Raw genomic sequence first — 24,995 nt, 5'->3', positions numbered from 1 at the left:
CAAAGTGGAAAGGTTGAAACCAGATGCTTGATGGGTGAATGTCTGTCAGTGTTCAACCTTTCATAACTTTTCAAACGTTTGCATTCAGCAAACCCAGAGCGTATTATGTCAATCATCTTTCCACTAAGTTTTAAACTTATTTGTGTTTTCAGGGAAATCTAATCCGTATGTTTTAGACTCACTTGTACCTCAGTCATCAAATGCGGTTTTGAGAGAACTATTTCGAAGTCTAAGGAGCTGCTGAATCCTTTAAATATTTTCCTTCTCAGAAGCAGAAAGGGAAGACTAACCAGTCTCCTATAATTTCAGAATTAAGGTTTAAACTAATTATAAATTTGGGGAACAATTCTTGTGACTGTGTTTTGTAGTGTTATTACAGTGTAGAAATTGGTGGTTAAAATGTCACAGACATTTGAGATTTTGAGTTTTTACTTCTAGTTTTGACCTGTTAGGACTGACCATGAAGTGTAATTTTTCAGGATTTTCATTTTCTTTATCTGATCTAGGTTTATTGAAGTGTACTGTTCGTACTTGCAATATACATATTTGTAATTCTTTTTTTAAAGATTAATTTTTATTTTATTTGAAAGACAGAGTTACAGAGAGAGGTAGAGACAGAAAGAGAGGTCTTCCATCCTCTGGTTCACTCCAAAGATGGCTGCAACGGCCGAAGCTGTGCCGATCCGAAGCCAGGAGCCAGGAGCTTCTTCGGGGTCTCCCATGTGGGTGCAGGGGCCCAAGGATTTGGACCATCTTCTACTGCTTTCCCAGGCCATAACAGAGAGCTGGATTGGAAGAGGAGCAGCTGGGACTCGAACCAGCGCCCATATGGGATGCCAGCGCTTCAGGCCAGGGCTTCAACCCACTGCATCACAGCGCTGGCCCCATATTTTGTAATTCTTGATGAAAAGTAGGTCTTGGGGCCGACACTGTGGTGCAGCAGGTAGTGCTGGCATCCTTTATTTATTTATTTATTATTTTAAAGGCAGAGTTACAGAGAGGCAGATGGGGTGTGTGTGTGTGTGTGTGAGAGAGAGAGAGACAGACAGACAGACAGACAGAGAGAGACTTCCATTCACTCTCCAAATGGCCACAACAGCCAGAGCTGGGCCGATCTGAAGCCAGGAGCTTCCTCCAGGTCTCCACGCAGGTGCAGGGACCCGAGCATTTGGGCCATCTTCTACTGCTTTCCCAGACCATAGCAGAGAATTGGATCGGAAGTGGAGCAGCTGGGTCTTGAACTCATATGGGATGCTGGCACTGCAGGTGGCGGTTTTACCCACTATGCTACAGCACTGGCTCCATGTAGCAAATTTTAGTTACTGTTTTCTCTCCCAGTTTTCCCAGTTTACCCCAATCCGATGTTTTGGTTTTTCCAGAAGCAGGTTGCCTTCATTTCAGTCCTTTCTTAGCATTGCAGCTTTCTATTCGAAAGGCTGGAAGAACCAAATGTCTTCCATGCAAGCCAGGTTGCTTTTTCCTTTGCCTAAACTTCATGCCACTGCTGGTTAGTGTTGGTAGGCCCTAAACAGTGCTTGGACACGATAGTTTTCACAGAATACATATTTTTTCTACTTCACATTAAGCAGTTGCTTAATTTGAAGAACTGTTACTTCTGTTGATCCTTGCTGTGATGAAAATCAATGTACACAGCACAGTCTGAATTAATGGGGCTCAAGTTCATTAGGCCATGAAAATGGTTTAATCAGTGGTGAGCCCTTTAAAGACCTTGTCTAGTAGCATCCTACAACAGATTAAAAGGGAAAAGGAGGTTAGTGCTTAGCAATACTCCCCCTCCTCCCCTAGAATTTACATTCTTCTTTTGTTAAGCCTTATTGAATAACTCCTCTGTTCTGCTGAGAGGGGAGAAAGCATATTGGTGTAGTTTCTATTGGACCAAGCTGTTCAATCTGATTACTAATCTCTTCTTGCTAAAGACCCTTTCAGACTCTCAATTCTTTATTCATTCTTATTTCTTCCTTAAAGAGCAAATTTTTTATCTGAGAGGCAGAGACAGAGACAGAGACAGACACCTGCTGGGACTCAGGCTGAAGTGGGCAAGCTGCAGTGCAGTGCAGGAGCTGAAATAGAACCCGGGCGCTGCGCTGTGAGACATGTTTCTTAATTGACTTTTGAACTGCTAGGCCCAATAAATGTCCACTTGTCCATATCTCTAACCTGAGGGTATACTGTGGCTGAGTTGTTAGGTATTCTTCCTTTTTGCGGTCATGTTAGTTTTATCTCCCTCTCCTCTCCCCATCTTGGTCATAAATGACTGATTTGATGTTTGTGAGGCTTTCAAGATCTGTATAAGTCGGATCAGTATTCCCTTTTAAGCACCCCGTCTTTTCCATAATGAAAGTTTTTTTTTTTTTTAAAGATCTATTTATTGATTTGAAAGGTTGAGTTACGCAGGGGCAGAGGGAGAGAAGAGGTCTTCCATCCGCTGGTTCACTTCCCAGATGGCTGGAACTATGCCAATCCAAAGCCAAAAACTAGGATCTTCTTCTGGGTCTCCCATGTGGGTGCAGAGGGCCGAAGGGCTTGGACCATCTTTTACTGTTTTCCCAGGCCATAGCAGAGAGCTAGATCGGAAGTGGAGCAACCAGGACTTGAACTAGCACCCAAATGGGATGCTGCCACTGCAGGTGGCAGCTTGACCCATTACACCACAGTTTCAGCCCCGCTAATGGAAGTTTTAATTGGTTTGTGCTTCAGTAGTTTGTGACATCTATGTAGGTAAAGGATCAAAGAACGAAACCTCAATTGACTGATTAATTGAATTTCCTAAAACATAAATTTTATTTTGGAGCACAGAGCCTAAGTCCTGGTTCTGGAACTGTATGACTGCATTCAGCAAACATTATTTAACTTTACCTTCGTCCCTTGTCTTGCTCCTTTGTACAGTGCACGTGGTAGTAGGCTTAGCCTGTGGGAGTGTTGTCATGTGTACAAACCACTGAGAACACCTGGCACATAGTTAGCACTCAGTGAGTACAGGTGTCAGCAGCACCAGCATTGCACAGCGTGGATAAAAAAGCTAGCGTGTATTTTATTTTTAAAGATTTAATTGATTTGAAGGGCAGAGTTACAGAGGGAGCAAGGGAGAGACAGAGAGAGATCTTCCATCTGGTGGTTTACTCCCAAAATGACCCAGCAGTGGCTGGGCCTGGGCCAGGGCCAAGCTGAAACCAGGAGCCAGGAGCTTTCCCAGGCATATTAGCAGGGAGCTGGATCAAAGTGGAGCAGCTGGGACACAGACCAACGCCCATATGCGATGCCAGCATTGCAGGCAGCAGCTTAACCTGCTGTGCCACAACATTGGCCCCTAATGTGGATTTTTAAACAAAGATTTATTTACGTGAAAGAGTGATGGAGAGAGGGAGATTAGAAGTGAGGAAGGGTGGGGGGGGGGAGAGAGAAGAGAGAGAGAGAGAGAGAGAGAGAGAGAGATCTCTTCCATTCTCTGGTTCACTCCCACATGGCTGCAACAGCCAGGTCTCCTTCCAAAGCTAGGAGCCAGGAACTTCATCTCAGTGTTCCACATAGGTGGCAGGAGCCCAAGTACTGGGATAACCATCTGCTGCCTATCTAGGTACCAGCTAGGTGGGAATTGTGGAGCAGCCGGGAACCAGCACTTCTGTATAGGAAGTTGGTGGTGTCAAACGAATGCTTAACCTGCTGTGCTGCAGCAGCCCCCCTCCCCCCGCTAATATAAATTGTAAGCAGGAAAGGGACATTATCAGAATTGAATTTTAGAAAATTGATTTGCTAGCCAAGAGGAGGATGGGTTCTAGGTGAGTTGTGTCCCCAGCTTTGTGACCTTATTTGGAAGTAATCATTGTGGATGCAGTTGGTTAAGATAAGGTCATTAGGTTGGGTCCTAATCCAGCGTGCCTGGTATCTTTATGAACAGGAGAAGTTTGGACATAGATATGAGAAGGATGTGATGTGAAAGATGCAGGTGGAGGTCACCACACGTAGGCTAAGGAGAGATTGTTCCCTCACAGCCTGGAAGGAAGGAAGCCTGCCACACCCTGAGCCCAGCCTGGGAGATAGTGCATTTCTGCTGTTTAAGCCACTCAGTTTGTGGTGTTTTGTTTGGCCAGTCCGCAGAAACTAGGGAGATAATGAAAGTCTGAGCAGAGACATTGGTGGTGACACTGAAGGGAGGGGAGAAGAGATTTACGCAGGCTCAGTCACTTTTTGGATGGTAAGGAAATAGGAGGATTTTGCTTGAGTGGATGGTAGTAGCGCGCACGAATGCTGCAGACACGTATGGAGGGAAAGTTACATGGCATGCTGATTTGGAGGTGTGTGTGGCGTTCGGGTAAGTATGCATCTAGAGCTCAGGCGGTAATTACCATTTGTGTCCGCAAGAGTTGAGAACATTGGAGGGGAAGTTGAGTGTATGGCCTGTGAAGAGATGTCCACGGGCAGGTCATCTCAGGAATATGCATATTCAGCAGTGTTGGGTAAAAGTGTGGAACAGAAAAAGAAGCTGACCAGAGGCATTCACAGGGGTGATGTGGAAGACTGATAAGATTGGAAGACATAAATTGGTAGCATCCAGTCTGCCTATCTGGGTGACTTTTATCATAGAACCCAGCAGGCCAGGTTTAGGAGTTGATATTTTTAGTGCTTAGCAAGTGCTAAGCCTTGTGCCAAGATTTTACAGCCATTGGCCTTATTTAATAGTTACCGCTACTTTAGGGTAGGTACTGTTACTGCTTCCAGATATGGAAACTGAGGCTTGGAAAAGTTAAGCAGCTTGCTCCAGTTTACACAGTGAGCCCCACAGGTAGGAAAGTCAGGATGCGAACTGTAGCAGGTTGCTAGTCCTTGGCACTAATCTTTAAAATTCAGGGTTGGAAGTTTTCTAGGTAGCTGCCTCAGACGCTCCTACATGCGTTCTGCTGCAGACTCTTCTCCATACCAACCACCAGAGCCAGCTCACAGAACAAATCTGATTCTTACTCCCTTGCTCAAGGCATTCAAAATGATTGATTGATTGATTGATTGAGAGGCAGAGATTTCCCATCTGCTGGTTCACTCCCCAAATAGTCACAACATCCAGGGCTTGGCCAGGCCAAAGCCAGGAGTCCAGAACATTCTGGCTTTCCCACAGGGTTGGGTGGGGACCCCAATACTTGAGTCATCATTTGCTGCCTCCCAGGTTGCACAGTAGGAGAAAACTGGACTCAGGAGTGAAACTGGGACTTGAATCCAGACACTCTGACGTGAGAGTGAAGGTCCCAAGCAGCGTCTTCAAGTATTGTGCCAGTTGTATGCCCCACGTAAAGCCTTTACATGGCTCCCTGTGTACCAGTCTGGGAAGCGGGGAGAATCCAAGATGGCAGAGGCCTTAGCTTGCTTATGAATCATATGTACCTTATGGAAAGAGTATTTTATATAGAGAGGGAGCCTTTCTTAATACGTTGTCAAACAGGGGCCAGTGTTGTGGCCCAGTAGTTTAAGCTGTTGCCTGCAATTCTGGCATCCTGTATTGGAGTGCTGGCTGGAGTTCAGCTGCTCTGCTTCCAATCCAGCTTGGGGGCTTGAGGAGGCAGTGGAGGATGTCCCAAGTGCTCGGGTCCCTACCTCCTACACAGGAGTCTTGATGGAGTTCCAGGCTCTGGCTTCAGCCTAGAGTGAGTATTTGGGAAGTGAATCAGCAGATGGAAGAAATATCATCTGTCACCCTATCTCTGCCACTTTGCCTTTCAGATAAATAAAATAAGTCTTAAAAAAAAAAAAAAAGCCACCCAGCTCATCAGTGAATGTGGTGTGTGTAATCAGTACTCAAGAACTTGACCATTCATGTTAGCGATTCTTTTTTCAGTGGTCAGAGAAGAGTAGTAGAGTAGGTTTGCTGTTTGAACGTTCTTAGTTTAAAACAAAACAAAACAAAACAAAACTGAAGTTTCCATGTCCTGGGAACATTCTTTGTCCTGGGAAATTGGGACAGTTGGTCATCTTAGGTGGGAGAGAAGGGAGAAAATGAGTTTTTAAAATTATTTATTTATTTGGGAGTTGGAGAGCTCCCATCAGGTGGTTCACTGCCCATATGCCCATAATGGCTGAGAATCAAAGCCAGGGAGCCAGAAACAATCCAGTTTTCCCGTGTGGGTGTGGCAGAAACCCAAATTACTTGTGCCTCGTCACTGCCTCCTAGCCTGCATTCACCAGAAGTTGGATTCAGGAGCCCTAGTCAGGCATTGAACCCAGACACTTTCACACAGGACATGGACATCTTAATTTGGTATCTTTTTTTTTTAAAAGAAAAAAATTTTTTTTTGTTTTTAAAGTTTTATTTATTTATTTGAAAGGCAGAGTTACAGAGAGGCAGTGAGGCAGAGAGAGACTGATTGATTGAGAGAGAGAGGTCTTTCATCTGATGGTTTACTCCCCAAATGGCTGCAATGGCTGGAGCTGAGCTGATCCAAAACTAGGAGCTTCTTCTGGGTCTCCCATGCGGGTTCAGGGGCCCAGACACTTGGGCCATCTTCTGCTGCTATCCCAGGCTGTAGCTGAAAGCTGGATCTGAAGAGGAGCAGCTGGGACTCAAACCAGTGCCCACATGGGATACTTTACCCGCTATAGCACAGTGCCGGCCCCTTAATTTGGTATCTTAACTTCTAGACCAAGCATCCTCCCTGAAAGTGAGTTTTTAAAATTTATCATGCAGGCTGTTACTTGTGGGTACTTAACATATGCTAGTCCCTCTGTTTAGAATATATAGTTTAGCTGATTTCTTCTCAGTTTCTCAAGTCTCAGTAAATCATCTCAAGGGCTTTAGACTGGGTTAAGTTGTCTGGTTCTAGGCACTGTACTTGACCCAGCATAACCCTGATCATACATGACTGATTGTTTAGTTGTTATGGTGCAGTGTTTTGTGTCTGTAGTTGCATATTGCAGTTGCCCAGGGGAGCTTTCTAAATACTGAAGGGACCCTGCTTTCAGACACCAGGCAGTAGTATTTTTTAAAGAAAGCTTTTATTTAATAAATATAAATTTCATAGGTACAGCTTTTGGAATATAGCAGTCCCCCCCCCCCCCCCGCCCTCCCTGTCCCACCTCCTACTCCTCCCATCCCATTTTTCATTAAGATTCATTTTTAAAAAAAGATTTATTTTATTTATTTGAAAGAGTTACAGAGAGAGAGAGAGAGAGGTCTTCCATCTGCTGGTTCACTCCCCAGATGGCCGCAACGGCTGGAGCTGTGCCAATCCGAAGCCAGGAGCCAGGAGCTTCTTCCGGGTCTCCCATGTGGGTGCAGGGGCCCAAGGACTTGGGCCATCTTCCACTACTATCCCAGGCCATAGCAGAGAGCTGAATTGGAAGAGGAGCAGCTAGGACTAGAACTGGCACCTGCATGGGATGCTGGTGGTTCAGGCGAGGGTGTTAACCGGCTGTGCCACAGCACCGGCCCCAAGATTCATTTATTTTTATTTTTATTTTTTAATTTTTATTATTTTTTAAAGAATTTTTGACAGGCAGAGTGGACAGTGAGAGAGAGAGAGAGAGAGACAGAGAGAAAGGTCTTCCTTTGCTGTTGGTTCACCCTCCAATGGCCGCTGCGGCCGGTGCGCTGCGGCTGGCGCACCGCACTGATCCAAAGCCAGGAGCCAGGTGCTTCTCCTGGTCTCCCATCCGTGTGCAAGTCCCAAGCACTTGGGCCATCCTCCACAGCACTCCCGGGCCATAGTAGAGAGCTGGCCTGGAAGAGGAGCAACAGGGACAGAATCCGATGCCCTGACCGGGACTAGAACCTGGTGTGCCAGCGCCACAGGTGGAGGATTAGCCTATTGAGCCGCGGCGCCGGCCCCAGGATTCATTTTTGATTAACTTTATATATAGAAGAACAACTCTATATGAAGTAGAGATTTCAACAGTTTGCACCCACACAGACACACGAAGTATAAAGTACTGTTTGAAGACTAGTCTTACTGTTAATTCTCATAGTACAACACATTCAGGACAGAGATCCTACATGGGAGCAAGTGCACAATGACTCCTGTTGTTGATTTAACAATTGACACTCTTATTTATGAGGTCAGTGATCACCTGTGGCTCTTGTCATGAGCTGCCAAGGCTATGGAAGCCTTTTGAGTCTACAAACTTTGTCAGTATTTAGACAGGGCCATAATCAAAGTGGAAGTTCTCTCCTCTCTTCAGAGAAAGGTACCTCCTTCTTTGATGGCCCATTCTTTCTCCTGGAATCTCACTCACAGAGATCTTTGATGTAGGTCATTTTTTGCCACAGAGTCTTGGCTTTCCATACCTGAAATGCTTTCATGGGCTTTTAAACCAGATCGAATGCCTTAAGGGCTGTTTCTGAGGCCAGAGTGCTGTTTAGGGAGTTTGTCATTCTTTGAGTCCAGGCAATAATATTTTTAAAAAGCTCCTCTGCTCTTGGAATGAAGACTGAGACTCACCAGGAGGAGATAGGATAGGATATGAACTGTTACAGCGGAAGAGGTCTGGGTTCAGAGTATGACTCCACCACTGTCATTTATTCCATAACTGCATGGTGCTGGAGGTATAGACAAGATAAAGCAGAGCCTCTTCCTTTGGGTGTCTGCCAGTTGGAACTTCCTTTCATGGTTCTGTTTCCTCGATATCAGGTGCTTACTGCATAGATGGTCGTGATTTCTGCTCATTCTGTACACAGAACCAGCAGTGTCATCTGACATTTTTAAAACCCAAACTTTTTCTACTTAACATATTTAAAATAAATTTTTGTGTTACTTGTAATATTAAAAAGCTGCTTTCATAAATATAAACTATAAGTGGATAAATAGAGGGTAACTATAAAAGTAGATACAACAGAAATGAAACTAACTGGGGCCAGCATTGTGGTGAAGCAGGTTAAGCTGCAGCTCATAATGCCAGCATCCTGTCCTGGTGTTGAGTTCCAGCTGTTCCACTTCCTTTCCAACTCCTTGCTAATGCACCTGGGAAGGCAGTGGAGGATGGCCTAAGTGCTTGGGCCCTGCATCTTCAGGCTTTGGCCTGACCCAGTCCTAGCTGTTGTGGCCACTTGGGAAGTGTACCAGTGGATGGAGGATCTTTCTGTCTTTGTCTCCATCTCTCTCTAACTTTGACTTTCAAATAAATAAATAAGTCTTTAAAAAACAAAACAAGCCAGCACCACGGCTCAATAGGCTAATCCTCTGCTTTGCGGTGCCGGCATCCCGGGTTCTAGTCCCCGTTGGGGCGCCGGATTCTGTCCCAGCTGCCCCTCTTCCAGGCCAGCTCTCTGCTGTGGCCAGGGAGTGCAGTGGAGGATGGCCCAAGTGTTTGGGCCCTGTACCCCATGGGAGACCAGGATAAGCACCTGGCTCCTGCCTTTGGATTAGCGCGGCGTGCTGCCCGCAGCACACCGGCCGCAGCGGCCATTGGAGGGTGAACCAACGGCAAAAGGAAGACCTTTCTCTCTCTCTGTCTCTCTCACTGTCCACTCTGCCTGTCAAAAAACAAAAACAAAAACAAAAACAAACCAACAAAACAAAACAAAACAAACTTAGGGACTGACATTGTGGCATAGCAGGTAAAGCCTCCACCTGCAGTGCTGGCATCCTATATGAGTGCTGATTTGAGTCCCAGCTATTCCACTTCCTATCCAGCTCTCTGCTATGGCCTGAGAAAGCAATGGAAGATGGTCCAAGTGCTTGGGCCCCTGCATCCACATGAGAGATCCAGATGAAGCTTCTGGCCCTTGGCTTTGGCCTGGTGTAGCTGCAATCATTATGATCATTTGAAGAATGAACCAATGGGTGGAAGATATTTCTCTCTGTGTGATTCTGCATTTCAAATAATAAAATAAAAATAAATCTTTATTAAATAAAAAAAACAAAAATAGGTTCATAAAAATGGAGTTATAAATTAATGTGGGAAAAAAGCTGTTAGCATTTAATGTATGTGATTATTTCTGTCATTGCTGTCAAGACAGAGGTGAAACTACATTAATAAGGTGATTCAATTTTGAGGTTTGATACTAACTAGCACTGAGAGACCTGTTTCACATGTTTAAACTGTCAGAAAGATCAGCATATTTGCCAGAGTGTGATTAAAATTTCTTATGGGGGCCAGCAGACCTTCCACCAAGAGAAAACAGGTGTGAGACCGAGTTGCCAGATTCATGGGCTCTGGTCAGATGTTTCACTTCTACTCAGAAGAGGTTTTAAGAATCTCTGGGGTAGGAAAATCCCAAACCCTTCCAGTTCAGTGCTTCTGGAATCTTGTGTTGTAGTCTCAGGCCTTGGTGAGGGGTGGTGAGAACATGGAGCTAACCCTGCAAACTCTAAAGAGCTGGAATTTCTTGGGGCAGTGTCTTCAAAGTAATGTGATGACCCGTAGGAGAGCAGGAGAAATCCTAAAACTCATGCTTCTAGTTTTAGTAGGACCTGGATGTATTTTACTTACAAATATACTTATTTTGGGATGTATGCTTTTTGTCTCCTCTTGGATGACACAGTTGTAACAGTCCTGTGGTAGCTGATGAGGCTTCCTCTGACAGGTGGCCTAACCTGCTGCTGAGGGCTGTCACCCTTCTCCCCCATTGTGCCCTGTGACTTCCCTCTGCCTGTCAGCTCTGTGCTCTTGGCAGTTTCCTCGTCTCCATAAGGCTTGGCCCAGATTTCATTTCTCAGTGAGCTCTCCTCTGCCTACCTATTTTAATACTTGGAGATGGTGCCCTACATTCTACACACACGGAATCCTGTCTTGCTCTGCTTTTGGATATCATGTAATATCTTTATTAAATTTGTTGGTTAACTTTTTTTTTTTTTCATTACAGAATGTAAGTTTCATGAGGTCAGGACCCTGTTTTAATCACCCATGCCTTGCAAGTGCTTAGAAACAGTGTCTGCTCTATACTTGTTTGTTGAATGAATACAGCATCTGGCGGCCAGCACCGCGGCTCACTAGGCTAATCCTCTGCCTGCGGCGCCAGTACCCTGGGTTCTAGTCCCAGTTGGGGTGCCGGATTCTGTCCCGGTTGCTCTTATTCCAGTCCAGTGCTCTGCTGTGGCCCGGGAGGGCAGTGGAGGATGGCCCAGGTCCTTGGGCCCCTGCATCTGCATGGGAGACCAGGAGGAAGCACCTGGCTCCTGGGGCTTCGGATCGGCACAGTGCTGGCGTAGTGGTCATTTGAGGGGGTGAACCAATGGAAAGGAAGACCTTTCTCTCTAACTGCCTGTCCCCCCCCCCCCCAAAAAAAAAAGCATCTGGCACACAGTAGGCCAAGTTAGCTTCTTTAATGATTGAATAAATTACTGAGGAAGATTTGAGAATAAACCATGCTGTGTGTCCTGAAGTGGATTCTTTTACTGTGAATATCAGCTTATAAGAAAGTACGTTTAAGTGTGAGAGAAATGTCCCAGAATTAGATGGAGGGCAGCGAGGTGGTAGTGAGAAGGGAGGAATGACTCTTTTACTCTCTGGACTGGTAGTAGATACGTGGTCTTGTAAATAAGTTATTTCAGATGTTTTGAGAACTTTGACATCTTTAAGTCCATTGCCTGGTTTTCCTTGTCTTCAGAAAGTAGAAATGAGGAAAATTATTCGAATGTAACACTTAAGACTCTGTAGAAACCCTTTCATTGGTAAAGATGTGTCTTTGCTCTTACTTATCGGGCAGATGTCTCCATTATTTGTCCTCTGTCTTTATATTATTTAAATTGCTGTTAACAGTCCTGTTCTGCTTTAGTCAGTATATACCTAGAGTGCCTGCTGGGAACGCATCAGCACTCCTCACCGGCTTCTTGTCTGAAATGCAGCCTGGCTCCTTTGGACATTATCAGTGCCTTAAGGACATACATTTGTAACAAAGAGTCATTTAGTGATGGATCACTTCATTTCCTCAAAATCACTGCACAGAATGCTATAGCAGTAGTGTTTTGACATTGCTTGGCCACTGTGTGGCTCTGCTGCACTCTCCGTGGAGCAAGTGCTGATGGGAGGGAGAGGCAGGAGAAGGGTTGGTTGCAGAGACAGGCACTGCCTTTTGTGATAGATGCTCTGCTTGCAGGACCCAGCCAAGCATCTGCCCAGACACACTCTCCTTCTCTGATCATATAAATAATGTAGCAGTGGTGGTAACATAAATGCAAAGCAAGATGCTGATTTTGCTGCTTCTCCCCCCAACAGGGTGATGTGCTTTATACACAGTGATTGCTGATCAAACTGATGGGGCCATTGGCTGATTGTTTTAGTCATGTTCTTGCTGGTGGGTTCATGGCAGAGATCACGATTTCAATGCTAATAATGCCCAGTGTTCATGGAGCATTTCCTGTGGGGTTGGCACTATGATCAGCCTTCCCTTGAATTAGTTCATTTCATCATTGTGATAACCTTGTGGAGTAGGCACTCTTATTAATCACACTTTCCAGATTTGCATATGGAGATTTAGAGATGAGCATATGTGCCCTGCCCCAAGGTTACTGTGTTAGTAAATTGTAGAGCAGGGAGCACTCTGGTGTCTGACCCCAGAGCTGGAGCCCTTCATCACTAGGATAAATTGCTGGCCTGGGCAATTCAGTGACAGCCAACGCCTAGGTGGTATCTCCTCACCCTTTAAAACCACCCAGAAAAACACACTGGAAGTGAAACAGTTTTATCCATAGAACCAAAAAGAGAAACAAAAATTCACCTGGCTAGTGTCATGTGTGAGGTCAGAGAATTCCTGGGCTCTCAACCTGTTTTTCTAGGCAGTGCCTGCCAGACCCTGTATTTTGCCTGGTTCTCTTCACTTTACCCTTCTTCAGTGTGGTGGGGTCTAACACGGAAGAGGCTGCATTCTCACTCGACCCTGTTTTTAAAGAAAATTTGTAAAGTTCTAGAAATTTAACTGCTTCAGAATTTATAATTTTAGGGATTTACTTGCAAGGCCTGACACTCCCTTACATAAACTCTCTTTCCTGTGTTGGCCTAGCTCTTGTTCTTCCTCTCGTTCTTTCTGACCATGAAATGGAGGCTTTGACAAGGAAACTTGGTGAAACAGATGTTTGTTACTCGAAATTGCATCTGCTTACAGTCTTGTGTGTTAACCGCTCTTAACAACTGTGTTTACTGTTGGAACTGGAAATACAGACTTTGATTATAGTTTAGCCAGCTTTTCTTAAACCACTCTCCTGTAAATGGATTATTTTTAGTCTGAATGTTGCTGCAAGCCCTTTCCCACTACTTAATTGATTTTTCAGTCACCACTTGGAGTGCACATGTCAGTGTTCCCACACAGTATGGTCGGCACAATGGTGGTTTTTATGCAAATTACTGGACTCTTTTGATCATGTTTAATACTGAGAATGGAATCCATTCTGGTTACTTTTTAGTTCTCTGATGGAAATCTAGGGGAGTGTGTGTCTGTCTCCTTTCAAGTTTATCCTAATAGCTCTTGGTGGTCATCGTAAAATTATCCATCTGAAACCCAACAGCTTGCCAGTGAAATAGGTATCCTAGTGTTTGTTTTGCTACTGCCTAATGATACCTCTGTTTGAGTCATTGGATCCCTTCAAAGCATAACCCTTAAAGTGTGTTTTTACATCTTAATTTGCCACTTGGCACATTTAGTTCTAACAAACCAGAACTAAAGCAAATTTTGTTTGATGAGAAACTGCTTGCCAAGTTTTAATTTAGATCTTCTTAGAGGATTATTAATGAACTGGTGAAGTGTATGTAAGCACTTTTTTTGACAAAACAATAGCATTAAAATTCAGCAGTATTCTCACCAGACACAAGCCATTGTTTGAGAGATACTGAAAACAGTTGTTGACCTCATGATTAGCCTGTAATTTTTTTTTAAAGATTTATTTATTTATTTGAAAGACGAAGTTACAGAGAGGCAGAGGCTGAGAGAGAGAGAGAGAGAGAGAGAGAGAGAGAGGAGAGGTCTTCCATCCACTGGCTCACCCCTGAATGGCCATAGTGGCGGGAGCTGGGCCAATCTGAAGCCAGGAGCCAGGATCTGCTTCTGGGTCTCCTGTATGGGTGCAGGGGCCCAAGGACTTGGGCCATCTTCTGCTGCTTTCCCAGGCCAAAACAGAGAGCTGGATCGGAAGTGGAGCAGCTGGGTCTAGAACCAGCACCCATAGGGATGCTGGCATAGCATTGGCCCTGGTAAAACAGTTTTAACTTTTAAAATCATTTCTTATATTATTCACCTCCAGATTGTTGGTGGAGGGGCCAGCGTTGTGGTTCAGTAGGTTAAGCTGCTGCTTGGGACACTGGTTCAAGTCCTGGCTGCTCTGCTTTGGAACCAGCTCCCTACTAGTGTACCTGGGAAAGCAGCAGAAGGACCAAGTGCTTGGGTCACTGCCACCATGTGGGAGACCAGGGTAGAATTCCTAGCTCTTGGCTTTGGCCTGGCCCAGACCCAGCACAGTGGCCTTCTGGTGAGTGAACCAGCAGAGGGAAGTTTGTTTTCATCCTCTCTCTGTCTCTGTCTCTGTCACTGTGCCTTTCAGTAAATAAATAAATATTTTTAAAAAAGGATTGCTAGAGAGCATGCTTATGCTTTCATTTTCTATTTTAGATGTTACTTGCTGAGTTCATTAAATGAGAAGTGAAGATTCAGCCTTTTAATATCACCTACTTTCTTCACCATTTTCTCAATGAGATCACTTCAGTTTGCAATTAATCAGTATTGAATATATTATTATAGCAGGACATATATTGTTATAGCATTTCTTGTGTAACTTGTTCAGTTTCTTTCCTTAGAAGTAATAATTTTCTCTCCTTTTTTTGTTTCTTTGCTTAGTTTTGTGTATTTCTATCTCTAAATCATATTTTCCAGCAGAAAGATAATGGGAAATGATCAGCGGGTCACTTTTGGGTGTGTCCTCCGGGAGCCTTTGTCTTGATGCTGCCTTGCAGTGGGAAGGGGTCTTTCTTTTCATGTCATTCAGGACATCCCTTTGAGAAGTTTTTCTCATGGATTTCTGTTTGGTTCTCTCTCTTGTTTGTCAGTGATCTTCCTGAGAAGGGTACATGGGAAATGAAAGTTGTCAGGCTGTGTATGTATATGAAAATGGCTTTATTTTGTACTTCACCCATAGTTTGGCTGGGTATAGAATTTTAGGCCAGATGCTATTTTTCTTCAGAATTTTGGGGATATTGCTCTGTTGTCTTCTAATTTCCAGGAAAGAAATCAGGTTAATAGTTAAATCAGGTTAATAATAATTTAGGGTCCCCTAAAATGAAACCCAGTAGGGATCTTTTAGGGTTGGTAATTATTCAGGTGATGCCTTTGAAAGAAGTTGTAGACAGGAGAGGGAGGAGGCTGAGGGAATGCCATCTTACTCCCTTGTTCAGTCTCTCCTGGAGAATGTTCGTGGAATCAAACATGAGAAAAGGTTAAGGTCGCTGTAACTATCAAATAGAAAAAAATCTTTGATTTATTTTTTTCTTGCCATGGCTTGGGCAAATAAGGTTTTGTGGTAATAGCCCTTTGTGTTTGTATTTTATTATCATTTTTATTCTTTTTTAAAGATTTATTTATTTATTTGAGAGGTAGAGCTACAGACAGAGAGAGGGAGAGTAAGAGAGAAAGATCTTCCATCCTGTGGTTCACTCCTCAAATGGCCTCATCCATCTTCTACTGATTTCTCAGGCCAAAGCAGAGAGCTGGATTGGAAGAGGAGCAGCTGGGACATGAACCGGCGCCCATATGGGATTCTTGTGCAGCAGGTGGAGGCTTAGCCCACTATGCCACAGCACCAGCACTTATTATTTTTTTAAAGATTTATTTATTTGAAAAGCATAGTTACAGAGAGAGAGAGAGAGAGAGAGAGAGAGAGAGAGAGAGAAGGAGGAGAAACAGAGAGATCTTCCACCTACTGGTTCACTCCCCACATGGTTGCGAAGACCAGGGCTGGGCCAGGCCGAAGCCAGGAGCTTCTTCTAGGTTTCCCATGTGGGTGGCAGGTCCCTTTCCTAGGCACATCAGCTGGGAATTTGCTCTGTAGTTGAACAGCTGGGACTTGAACCACTGCCCATCTGGGATGCTGGCACTGTAGGCCGAGGCTTAACTTGGTATGCACATAACTGGCCCCTAAGTGTATTTTATTTATTTTCATTTTTGATAGAGGGGAGGAGTGGGCAGACACCAATCAAAAGATGCCTGTGAAGAGCCAGGGTTTGGCCAGGCTGAAGCCTGGAACCCATAACAGTCTGGATCTCCCACATGGCCAGGACCCAAGAACTTGAGCCATCATCTGTTACTTCCTACCAGGTGCATTAGCAGGAAACTGAAATCAGGAATGGAGCCAGGATATGTCTTTTTTTTTTTTTTTTTTTGACAGGCAGAGTGGATAGAGAGAGAGAGACAGAGAGAAAGGTCTTCCTTTTTGCCGTTGGTTCACCCTCCAGTGGCCGCAGCGGGCGGCGCATCGTGCTGATCCAAAGCCAGGAGCCAGGTGCTTCTCCTGGTCTCCCATGCGGGTGCAGGGCCCAAGGACTTGGGCCATCCTCCACTGCCTACCCGGGCCATAGCAGAGAGCTGGCCTGGAAGGGGGGCAACCGGGACAGAATCTGGCACCCCAACCGGGACTAGAACCCGGTGTGCCGGTGCCACAGGCGGAGGAGTAGCCTGTTAAGCCGCGGCGCCGGCCCAGGATATGTCTTAACCCCTGCACCAAACACCTGCCTGTTTTTGTGTTTTAAAGCAAGCACAGTATTGTGTGATACTATGATTTTCTAAACAGTACCCTTTGAAAGCCAAATTTATTTTAAATTGATATGTCTGTTTTACAATATTTGGTGTTTTTGTTTTAAAGTTTCCATAATATAACATTTAATTCCATATAGAATAGAGTACAAGAATGAAAAAGTTACTCTTTTTGATTGCCCATGTAAACAAAGGATAAAGAACAGAATCACCAAGTTGTATTTTGATGTTGGGTATATGATGAATATGTTTGGCATTCTGATGGAGTTTTAAAATTATTTAAAAATTTTTCCTTGAAAGTGGAAACCAGGGCAGAGGTTGTGGTCCTGCAGGTTAAGCTGCTGTTTGGAACATCTGCCTCCATGTTGGAGTGCCTGGGTACAAGTTCTGCCTCCACTTTGGATTCCAGCTTCCTGCCAATGTGCTCCTTGGGAGGCAGCAGATGACAACGTAAGTACTTGCTTTCCTGCTACTTATATGGGAGACCCAGATCTAGTTCCTAGCTCCTGGCTGGTCCCCAGCAACTGGCGAGTAAACAAAGTGATAAAAGATCTCTTTCTTCCTCCACTGTCTACCCGTACCACCATTGCTTTTCCTTTCCAGAAATATAACAACCAGCCAACTAAAAAACTCCACAAACTTTAAAGTAGAAACCAACCATTTTGTTGGGGGTACATTTTTAAAAAAATTTATCTAAATTGAGTTAATTTTTTTAGTAAGAGTTTTTATTCAAGAAAGATTGTCATTTCATTTGATTACAATGATTAGTATTAGTATGATGATTAAACATGAGATACTCAACAGAAAGTGTGTCTGAAGTGGGAAGATCTGCTCTTTGCCTCACAGCTAATTGTTTCCATGAAGCTGTTAGCCATTTTAAATGATCACAAAAGATAAACCATTTTCTTCTCTAGTTACTCCATTAGCTCCTATGTATTGTTGAAGGCATCTTGCAAGATTTATGGTAAAGATTTTGTAACAAGTCTTATTTTAGGATAATGTGCTTTTCTCATAATCTGGACACCTTTTTGGCCTTTTGCTCAGGGACATTAATCCTTGACTGGAAAGTGTCCGCTGGGGTCCTCTGTAACACCTGGCTGCAGTCTGCAGCCACGGAGCCCAGCCTGCTAACACAAACATTTCTCCACCTTGTAGTGCACACTTCCTGTTTTTAAAGCTTTTCTGACCTTCCTGAGAGAAAGACCAATACAGCTATGGTTACATCCTGTGGATATTTTTATTTAAAAGAAATCTATTGAATTTTTGGAAAGCCCTTGAGAATAAAAGTGATTAACGCACTGAAAAATGTAAATAGTGCAGGACTCCCAGCTGGTCTTTGCTAGGCCTTCAATAAAAGATAATAGAACCAGGTCAGCTTTTAATGTGTCTCTGTTTGTTCAATGTCTGCTACAATTGGAATGTCAGGAAAATCTCCCATTAAAGGACCCACCCTATTCTGGAGAGATTGTAAAGGAAGCATTTGGCAGTCAGTTCCTTTCACTTGTGAGAATGAACATGCTTTACATCGGGATTGTTTAAACAGACCGCAGTCAGCTGACTGGGCGCTCCAAGTTTTCCCTGCAGTTTGCTTATTCTGAAGATTGGAGGAGGTGACCAGTGTTTAGATTTTATTATTAAGATTAATCAGGTGATGTAAATGTTAGAAATTAGCCCGTGTCTTCCTTTGTCCTAAGTTGTATTTCCTTCAGCCTAAATATTTGGTTTTTCCAGTCGGTTAAAATTAAACTCTAGAATGGAAGTTCAGCGTTTGTCCTGACAATTCTCACCTCTCACCCTCAGGGAAAGACAAGCAATCGCCATGTGTTGCCCAGGCCAAACACTGATGAGACTGTGGCTTTTGCTTTTGTTGTAGCTAGTATATCACATCCTGTTTGATGGTGTAGTTTTTAGGTAGAAAACCACTGGACTAGTATTGCTTTTCTGTGATGTTGAAACTGGCAAATCATTTTCATTGAACTTTTTGAAACCTTTAAGACTGTATTTTTCCTGAAAAAATGTGTATATTTTTATTTTTAAAAAGAGTTTAGTTTATTTTGAGGTATACAGTAATAGAGAAAATAGACTTAAGGATAATAGGTTTATTATTTATTTATTTGAAAGGCAGAGTTATAGAGAAGCAGAGTCAGAGAGAGGTCTTCCACTAACTGCTGGTTCACTCCCCAGATGGCCTCAATGACTGGAGCTACATCAATCTGAAGCCAGGAGCCAGGAGCTTCTTCTGGATCTCCCACATGGGTGCAGGGGCTTGAGACTTGGGCCATCTTCTACTGCTCTCTCGGGCCATACCAGAGAGCTGGATTGGAAGTGGAGTCACCAGGACTCCAACCAGCACCCATATGTGATGCCAGTATCATAGGAGGTGGCTTTACCTGCTATGCCATACATAGGTCCTGATTTTTTTGTTCCTAAATGTATTTTTGGGGCTGTTTTGGTAAGTATAAAATATAAAGGAAAGTTATAATTGAGGAGTTTTACTAAAGTCCAGCCCGTTTGGACTTTTATAACCTGATGTCACTTCTAGTTATTTTTGAAGAGTTTATTATGTAGATTTCAGTAGTAATATTTTGGCTGAACTTTACTCAGAAGTTTTATGTGTAAAAATAGAAAAGGAAACATTTACTAAAATTCAGGCATTAAAAGACTTTAGAAACTCATGTTTTCTCTGACACACTGTTTGCCTAGTTAGTGCAATGTATATGCTTATAGCTGTGTCCTTTTTTGTGCATGTGATTATCACCTTCCTAATTGATTAATTATTTTATATTTCTGTTCATTAGTACCTTTGCCTATAAGGAAGCATAGGAGTAGATCATTAGATGTTACTGAGTGGAAGGTGACAGGATAACTGAATAGGTAGGTGGTTAGGAAGTTTGAGTCTATGTTAGTATATGCCTGAGCTATTTACCTGTAAGAATTGTGAACTGTAGATGCGATAATAGCTCTCGAAGCTAAAGGAATGTTTTATGATTAATGTGCTGATTCTGATTTCTGGTACTTTTTTGAATAGAAGTCATAATTTCCTGTTCAGAATGATAAAGCATGCTGTTGATGCTTACGCCAAGGCAAAGACATATCCTGGAGCTCTGTGGGGAAGCCAGGACATGCGGACTTCTACTCTGATTTTCTGTAGAGGATTTGAGAATGTCTGTAGAATATCATGGTGGTCGAACTCACAGGGAATTTACAAATGTGGGTCTGTTGCTAAGAAGCAAACTCAGCTGTGAAAATAAAATTTTGGAATCAGTAACACAGGAACAGCTTGAGAGTGAATCTCCTCACTGGCAAGAAATACCATAGTGTGACCGGAAGATGTGCCGGGAGTGCCTCTATTAGAGGAGGCATCGTCAAAAGACACAAGGAATGGCCAGACAGGTCATAGATGCAGAGAGTGTTTAATCCCAAACCAAAGAAACATAAAACCAGAATAAGACTATGGGGACAGGTGGCTGTGTAAATTGGCCCAGCTTTTTGGTGGTCAATTTGATTGAATTTATCTGGCTAGAAAAGTACATATCCGTTGAGCTAGATGTTCCTGTTCTATTTAGAAATGCATACAAGGGTGACTTCAAAAATTATGTGGAAAAAATAGAATTAATTAAGATAATTCAGTTTTCCATGAACTCTCTCAAACCCCCTGGTATTTACACAAAAACATGAGAAGTTCTTTTTGAAACAAATTTGTTTGCAATAGCAAGAAAATGTGACAGCAGCCTCAATTAGGGACTGTGTTAATTATGGTGCTCTCACACTGTAGGATTCTATGCAGCTCTAAGCAGGAATGGGACATTAGTGGTCTGATGTAAAGGGAGAGAAGCAAGTGGCTGTAAAATAGTAGGATTTCATTGCTGTCAAATAAAATTGAAACAGAATGAACTCTTAGACACACAAGAGTGGATGGTGTTCTTATGTAGGTGTGTATGTTTGTATGCTTGTGTTGTTGAAGAAAGCCTAGGAGAGTCTTCAACCTGTTAAGCATGGGATTGTTTGGATTTTCTATAGGAGCAGGTATTACTTTCTTATTTTTAAATGTTTTTTATTTGAAAGAGTTAGAGTGAGAGACAGAGAGGGAGAGCGACAGAGATCTTTCATCCACTTGTTCACTCCTCAGATGACTCCAGAGGCTAGGGCTGGGGAAGGAGTCAGGAGCTTCATCCAGACCTCTCACATGGGTGGCAGGGATCCAAGCATTTGGGCCATCCCCTGCTGCCTTTCCTAGGCCATTAGCAGGGAGCTGAATCAGAAGTGGAGCAGCTAGGACACAAACCGCTGCCCATATGGGATGCAAGCCACATGGGTGCAGCTTTACCTGCTGTGCCACAACACCTGCTCCATATTACTATACTTTTAAGACATCTAAAAGGGTTTCAGAAAGAAATATATTATTATTCTTTTAAAAACTAGAATTTTGTTGGTTTGTTGAGTTTGTAAAGGGGAAGAAGTAGATGTTTTGCATAAAATTCTAATGGCGTATTCTGCCTATTGGTACAGAAGAGAACCCTCCTGCATGGTGTGCTCTGCAGAATCAGCATCCCACGCTCACACTTGCAGAATCCTTGACTCAGTCACGGTTTGCTTGAGGGACTCGGGCATTTTCTTGACATTTTAAACTGAGGTGAGCTAAATTACTTGATTGGAATGATTATACTAGAAAATATTATCAGAAAGAATGGTGATTGTCTCAATTCCATACTTGAATTTTGGCAGATGTCACTAGTTGTTATTATTCGTTACATGATCCCATTTAGACTTTAATGTAATAAGGCAACCTTCTACCTGCTTTGGTGGGCTTGGGGAGTGGCCCCCACGCTGCCGGCCTGACCTGTGGCCAGGATTCTTACTTCTGTGATAGTGACAGTGATAGATTGGATACGGTAGTGGTAGGAGAAGGTTCTGGAATAACCTGACTCTGTTCAGTCAGTACTCGGGTGATGCTTCCCATTTCCCCTGTGTGCTGTTCCTGGTCATAGCTTTAATGTTAGTTTAACTAGACTTTGAATTTAATTATAACTGTTAGGATAAAGTCAGATGTCAGCTCACTTGGCTGCATGCTGAGGCCTGTAGAATATGGAGTGCTTTGCTCCTAACTGCATCTGTTGTCTCCTCTCATTATCTGTTAATGGCACTCAACTTGACAGGGTTGTTTTGAAAAATGAAGGGTGTTAGAAAACCAGGAGGTGGATTTTGTGTGGAACGGAGCTTAGGACAAAGGGAAGCAACCGCCTAGATGAGGCCATGGAAGCATCATGTGGGAACCAGGCAATGCCAAGAGGACTCTGAACAATAATAATGTGTGTGCATTGGCGGGAAGGGAGGGAGGAGCGGCAATAGGCTTCATTTTTTAATCTCTTAATTCCAAGTGCAGAAGACTTGGAAAATTACAGTTCCTGTTGCATCAACGTCCATTTCTTGTCTGCAGATACCTTGGTTTACAAACTCAAGCATATTCTTCATTTTGAGGAGTTGAGGATGGGTTTGGAATGGTCTGTCACCACTGATTGGGAGTCCTCAGATCAAAAGAACTCTTATACAGGCCCCTAGTCAAGGAAATAGAGGTTTATTTTATTTTTCTTATTTAAAGAGGAAAAAAAGCCCCTGAAGATAAAGTTACTTCTCTCACAAGAGAAGTAAGGATTACGGTCCCCACCTTCCTAGTGCACAGCAGAATGTGGTATTCCTTTTGCATTCCAAGAAGCTTTGAAGCAAAGCAATGTATAGAGTGCTTTCAGATTCATGGTCGCTTATACTGCTCTCTGTGTGTATAGGATTTAGTCTTTTGTCAAGTTTACCTGCTGCTGTTTGCATATTTCTTAAATGTGAGATGAGTAGGAACAACTTGGCCTAAATAAATTAATGATGGCTTACTCTTGTAAAGAAAAGTGCACTTGCAGATAGAACCCTGGTTAGAGTCTTAGTGTTTTTATGAGTAACTGTAGGCATAATTATTTACATCTCTATAAAGTGGGGATAAAATTCTTCTTTTTTACTATCTGTACTTTTAAAGGTTAGTGAAAGATGCAGTCTTGTTTGCATAGATGGTACTTATTTAGGTAGGCTGGGTGTTTAGGTGCACAAAAAATTTGTGCTAAGAAATGTGCAGAGAATATATGAGATATATAAAATATACAAAATGAAGGTGGTAGTCCTCACTTCATAGATTTGGGTGGTTGGCACCAATACTGGACGATGAACAAACATGGAAACTTCTCCCCAGGAACTGATTATCTAGAAGGGTCTGTGGGCATTAATCAGAAAATCACAGCAGTGAATTACACAGGTCAGTGTTTTCAAGGAAGGGACACAGCTGTGTGAGAACTTGGAGCAGAAGGATTGATCTGGAATGGGGCCTCCACGTAGGCTTCTCTGAAGCAGTGAGATTTGACCTCAGAACAAGAGGAGGAGCAGGCTTCCAGTTGTGCGTGTGCCTGTGTGTATGTGCCTGTGTGTATGTGTGTATGTGCCTGTGTGTGGGTATGTATGTGTGTGCCTTCCTGTGTGTGTGCCTGTGTATGCCTGCCTGTGTGTGTATGTGTGTGTGCGCTGCCTGTGTGTGTATGTGTGCATGTGCGCAAGAGACAGCAGGTTATTCCTGCTACAGTGGGAAGAAGTGCAGGCCCCAGGAGAACCCTGCAGCCTGGGGAAGGGGAATGGCTGGTGTAACTGGGTGGGTGTGTCATAAATGCTCTCCAAATATTTGGGATCCCCAAGAGACCAGGCAGAGCAGGAATTCAGAATAGAGCAGTGGGTTCTCTCCAGCCTTTTCCAACTCAGTGTAACGCAGGACTTTGGAAGCACTGTCTTCCAAAATGCCGGGTACCGGGTGGTGCTGGGTGGAGAATGGATGCCACAGGAGTGGCTTTTGTCGTGGGCCTTCGGGCTGACTCCATTTCTGGCATACAAGGAGTGGTATCAGAGCCATTGGTTATGAAGCAGGTTTTCAGGCACAGGTCCCGTCAGGGGCTGCCGCTGTGGAGTGGCGTCTGGTAGACCCTGTGGCGGGGCAGGAGGAGCACTGCAGACCACCTTCAGTCTGTGTCGATCCCGGCCACTCACAGTGGGGCAGATTCCTGACTTTGTCAGCTCTTGCTCTCAGTCCACGTGTGTATTAGTAGTAACTTAGATATTTTTATCTCCTATAGAATAACTTTTCTTCAAAAAGTGATCAACAGAATGATCTTTAAATATCAGATGTACATGTCAGTGTGCATATTGTGCCAACAAGGCAGGACCCCTGGGTTCTACTTTGGACCCCCTCCCCCCATCTGTCTAAATGTCTCTGCCTGCCCTTTCTGGGGCTTGTAAGGTTAATTATCATTTATAAAGTCATTTGAGAGTTCCCTGAAACTTACTTGGAAAGTGAAAAGTTGTAATAATGAAGATACCAAAGGTGATCATTTAAATTGTGAACTTGTAACTTTCTACTTTGGGTTGACACTAAGTGAGCTTAATGCTTTGAGTTCATATTTTATAGGAATTATGTTTTAAAAAGTTTCCTGCAGAGTATCTTCTTTAAGAGGACGATGATCCGGCCGGCGCCACAGCTCACTAGGCTAATCCTCCGCCTTGCGGCGCTGGCACACCGGGTTCTAGTCCCGGTCAGGGCACGGATCCTGTCCCGTTTGCCCCTCTTCCAGGCCAGCTCTCTGCTGTGGCCAGGGAGTGCAGTGGAGGATGGCCCAAGTGCTTGGGCCCTGCACCCCATGGGAGACTAGGGTAAGCACCTGGCTCCTGGCTTTGGATCAGCTCGGTGCGCTGGCCGCAGCGCGCCTACCGCGGCAGCCATTGGAGGGTGAACCAACGGCAAAGGAAGACCTTTCTCTCTGTCTCTCTCTCTCACTGTCCACTCTGCCTGTCAAAAAAAAAAAAAAAAAAAAAAAAAAGAGGACGATGATCCTGGCTCTTACCTATAGCGACTACATGGTGTGAATGAATGTAGTTTAACTAAATTTTAATAAAATCTTAACAAGTTGATAGATTTTTACCAGACTTTATCAGGGATGGGGAAGATACTAATTTTAAATTAATGGTCAGAAATTCTGTTTAGGTGCACAAAAAATTGAATTAGTGGAGGAGTCTGGATTGTGGTAACAGTGGTTATGTGTTTACAGCCACATGGTAAGGAGTGAGCATTTGTTTTGCCATTATTAGCTATATGAGTATAAGCTTAGTTTAAGCTGTGCCTCATCTAGCAGATGGCGCTTTCTCTTGAAAAGCGATCGAAGAGTTGGAAACAGAGGACTTAGAGGATTCTCGCGCTGTAAGGAAAATTGAGTTCAGAAATGTAGTCGGGACACCAAACAAGGCCGCT

General features: G+C 43.7%; 1 protein-coding gene across 2 annotated transcripts in view; it reads left to right on the top strand.

The window, feature by feature from the left end:
• The window catches only part of RERE (arginine-glutamic acid dipeptide repeats), a 464,477-nt gene that overhangs the window by 80,131 nt on the left and 359,351 nt on the right, over positions 1-24,995 (top strand). The window lies entirely within an intron of this gene.

The sequence above is a fragment of the Lepus europaeus genome, chromosome 5 (genome assembly GCF_033115175.1).
Source record: "Lepus europaeus isolate LE1 chromosome 5, mLepTim1.pri, whole genome shotgun sequence".
NCBI lineage: Eukaryota > Metazoa > Chordata > Mammalia > Lagomorpha > Leporidae > Lepus > Lepus europaeus.
Note: the sequence above shows the minus strand (reverse complement) of the source record. Positions and strands in the feature narration are given on the sequence as shown.